This window comes from Ascaphus truei, chromosome 4 (assembly GCF_040206685.1).
Source record: "Ascaphus truei isolate aAscTru1 chromosome 4, aAscTru1.hap1, whole genome shotgun sequence".
Classification (NCBI taxonomy): Eukaryota; Metazoa; Chordata; class Amphibia; order Anura; family Ascaphidae; genus Ascaphus; species Ascaphus truei.
This window is the reverse complement of record NC_134486.1, coordinates 175984249-175988584: the sequence shown is the minus strand read 5'-3', so window position 1 is coordinate 175988584 and position 4336 is coordinate 175984249. Positions and strand designations below refer to the sequence as shown.

At 36.4% G+C, this 4336-nt stretch overlaps 1 long non-coding RNA gene across 4 annotated transcripts in view; it reads left to right on the top strand.

Annotated features, from left to right (window-relative positions):
* Positions 1-3780, top strand: part of LOC142492015 (uncharacterized) — a 51952-nt gene extending 48172 nt beyond the window's left edge. For all 4 annotated transcript variants that reach the window (XR_012800667.1, XR_012800666.1, XR_012800668.1 and 1 more), the window contains exon 3: positions 3680-3780. This is a non-coding gene — a long non-coding RNA (uncharacterized LOC142492015). The remainder of the gene's footprint in view (positions 1-3679) is intronic.
* Positions 3781-4336: the final 556 nt, after the last annotated feature.

Genomic DNA, 4336 nt, shown 5'->3' with positions numbered 1-4336 from the left:
GGAAAAAGCTCTCCTAAAAAAAGAGACCAGGTGGATTACACAAATCAACTCAATGATTCCGAAAGGTCTGAACGACTATATTGGCTATGCCATGTTCCTGTAATATACAACTGCTCTAACTTTGTCTGTTTACAGCTAAATAATCTACAACTATTCTGATGAGTGCACTTACTGCATGTATTTTGTCTAATCTTTTAGATACTGCATGCACGTGCAAGGCTCAAGCTGGAGATTTTCCTGACCAGGGGCCAGATCGGCCATGATATTTGGAGTGCATCGTCCTGATTCCCAATGCTTGTGCAGGAGGGTCTCTGCATGGTCCGTGTACCACGCAGCGGTGGACCGCATCCGCGGATCGGTGCAGCATGGAGATGCCGTAACCGCAGATGCCACAAAAATTTCGATTCTGGATATACCTGGACCAAATACACCTGGCACATTCCTGGACTTATGGGATTAACAAGTTGGATATTATGGATTCAATAACTATTCATTGGACATTGATACATGTTGCAAATGTTTTTCAATCCCTGTTTGTATTGCACAATTTTGGATGTATTACACTAATTGACACAAATATTGAAGATACATAGCTCATTGTGCTTTAAAAATATGCACTCAATATACCTCCGCTCCATTAGGGTGCGCTGTTGCAGCTCCCATACATGTGCCTCTCTCTATGGTACTACTCAGATTTGTCTTAAACTATATCTGCTGCTCTTCTAAATATTAGTGGACATTAGTTACATCAATCCCCTCAATAGTATGTGATAAGTGATTATGGGCATCATCACTACTTTTCCAGCTATTTTTGTGACCGCCAGTACATGGATCAATAGACACACTCAGCGCGCATGCGCGGTATGCGGTCCAAGCTGACACGCACTAAAAGGTGCAGCGACGCCTTGCATATCATTATACAGACGTAAATACTGGGACGCTGCACTTAGCACATGCGCAGTAGACACATATATAGAAACCATTATCTACAAGCTGCACATGCGCACACTACTCGCGTGCCAGTCTGACACGCAGACACGGAAGATCAGCAGTAATCTATTTTAAGCACCTGCAGCTGCTGCCGCCCTCATCCGTTTTTGGCGCGAAAAACATCCCTACATAAACAGCATTCAGCTTTAGTTCCCTCACCACTCCTAGTCAAAGTCTCTGGACGAAACGCGTCGGAGTGGGGGTGCGAGGCAGGACCCCTGACCCATTGGCTCACGTAACTATGCTACCCAGCACTTATGCACACCATTTTTCTGGACTGTGACCTTCATTTTTGCATTAGGGGTACTGACTATTAACACAAGGTTATGTAATAGGCGTCCATTAGGTATTTTTCTATATATGCTATTTTACCAACTCCATTACTCTACACACCTAGGGACTTTATTCCATCTCACTACCTTTCCTACATAGGATTTATGCTGAAAGTATTGGTCAAATCATTGTATGCTCATGCAGATGTGTGATGCCTGGTGATTGTCATATATACTTTGATCAGTCCACCTTCTGGTGTGTAGTGTGAATCATCCTTAGCTTTGTATAGGTGCCTTTTGAACCCAATAACCTATTGTGATTTATTCTGATTTACCCCAGTTTTGTTTGAGTCACTATCCTACTTATGTATAGGGTTGACAATGTATGTCGTTCCCTAGTGTTGCTTATTAGTGTTTTAGGGTAGCAACCGTGACAGGGGTCAATGCCTCTTTTTTAAGTGTTTTTAATCATGTACTGTTTATTCAATTCTTTTTGCATTGTGTCAAATAAATAAATATATTAATCTTTTGCATACCTGAGTGCTCCCATACGGGTTACTTTTTTCTCTTTTCATCTATATATATATATATATATATTAAAAAAAAATTATTATTATAAAGGTGTTGGGTATTCACTGCTGTGCTTCTGTACGATGAAATCCGCACATTTACATGAATACATTTGTCCTCTGATGGTGTTTAAAAATGAGCTGTGATTGCTAGGAAAACATAAATGTATCAGTCTCTATAATTATTACATTAAATATTTATACGCACATATATTATTCACTACAATATTCTCTGATTATTCCATTTCGTATGCATCTTTCTCTTCCAAAGGCCTGTATTATTTCTGAAAAGCTTTGTTATTTAAGGAAGTATTATTTTTACAGCCACTATACTCATGTCTATTTTGTACAGTGTATTAATAGATCGAGAGTATAGATGATCTACAACAAATTTGCGCAAATGCATGCCAGTTAAGAATTGGTTGGTCATGAGTTCCTAATGTCAACAGATTTCATGCAACAATGCAAACTTCTTGCCAGTTTATATTTACACATTGAATTTCAATTCCCAACATATTTGGCGCAGAATGCAATTCTGTAATATTGTTTTATTTATTAATGCCATTTCTACATATATTAGCATAGAAAATATCTGTACCCCTGAGAAACTGAGAAACCAGTTTATTTAGATAAAGCAATTGCTTTAATTGTCTGATTCACTGGTCCATCGTGATCTAGCAACCATACGCTTACTTCAAATCCTCTCTCTGTCCCTGTACCTTAAAAAAAAAAAATATATATATAGCAAATGGCAATATTACTGTGTAATTTGCATGTCATTATATATATAATTTATCAATCTATAAAAAAAAGTTCTGGCAGATTTATTAGATTGGAAAAACACACACATGAGCAGGAAATGAAAACCGGAGTAGAAATGCTAGAGAAGATTACTTTAGATGCAGAAAGCAGGTATTGTTTGAACAAACATAAATGACAGACATCCTGTGATAGATCCTGATGTTCCATGAACAGCTCTGTTTTATTTATTATGCTTATGTAAATAATATTCTAGTCATGTGCTCATATTAAAATGTTTTATGATGCAAGATCTTTACTCATGCTCCTTTTAGGTTCATCATTAAATCACAAAATGGGTTTAAACTGATGTGAAGGGGTCAACTCATGTCTATGTTGGCATAACTAATTACTTTAATAAGGCATTAAATCATCTACAATGATTAGTCAAGACAATTATAAGATGTGAAAGCATCATAGAATCCCAAATCTAACATTGGTGTGCGTCTTTCTAATTCCATTGAGCTCCATGCTGAAAATGAACAGTTTGGCTGTCCAAGCTTCTTCTACAGCATTCTGGAAAGTGAAAGATACTGCTGCAAACTTTACTGCGTATTACAAAAAGTATCAATGAGTGTGAACTGTTTGCAGCTGTCATATTGCCTCTAGTCTAGGTTTAGGAGCCTAATCAAACCTATTCCTATTCTTCTGGATCCCGTTACCAAGATGGTTTAATGATTTATTTGTAGTAAGATAAATAAATAAATACAGCTATCTTTTATATACTGTCCTATTATCTACTTATATCACAGCCTCTACCTCTGTCGCAGCTCACAGCCTTCATTGTCTATGCACTTAGAATTTCCAGTTTTAGTCCTTTTTACTAACTAATACTGTACTTCACTTTCTAAATGTGTTGTCTTCTCAGCATGTGTACGGTTTGCTACTTATATCTGAAGAAAAGATATTGAACATGTCTTAATTACTTGATTTGTAGTTACAAAATAGAGCTCATTACTGTAACTTGTAGGCATGTAGAACAGAGTTCATGATGGAATAAAAAAAAGAAACTTAAAATGTTTATTTTTCATTTTTTTTTTTTTATTGAAGATATAAGGAACCATCCAGATCTCTTTCCAATGACTGCTTGGGAACAACACGGCCTGTAATGTCTCCAGGCTCGTCAGATTATACACTGGATATACGAATGCCAGGGATAACACCAGCAGAGGTGAGGAGTAATTGTTGTTCATATTGTGCTATGATATTGGGGGAAAGAGAACACCTGTGAAACAATGAACGGGATAAGGTCTCCGGTATGGTTAGCACAAAAATAAATGTAGATTTACAACTTTGGTAAGGATGGGCGCAATTACTTCTACAGTATTACTTTCTTACCACTTCATTGCAGCAGTTTTCTATCAGTGTGTTAACATTTTTGTCAGAAATGACTAACAAATACAATATGTATTCACAAAGAGAAATTATTGTTGAAAAATAATCAGACATTTTTTGTATCATGTGCTTTTCACAACTGTATTGTATAGTCTACAAAGGTATAGTTCAATTTCTTGCAATTTTTTTGTTGCAATGGAGCAATCCATGCAATATCCTGTGTTAAAAAATAAAAAAAAACATTTCTTTAGTATTAAATTATGCTTACTAAAAAACTATTTTTGAATTCACTTGTTAATGCCATTTTTAGTGAGTTTTAATATAATGAGCATCCTTTGATTTCTATAGCGGGTTTTAGCACACATCCCCAGC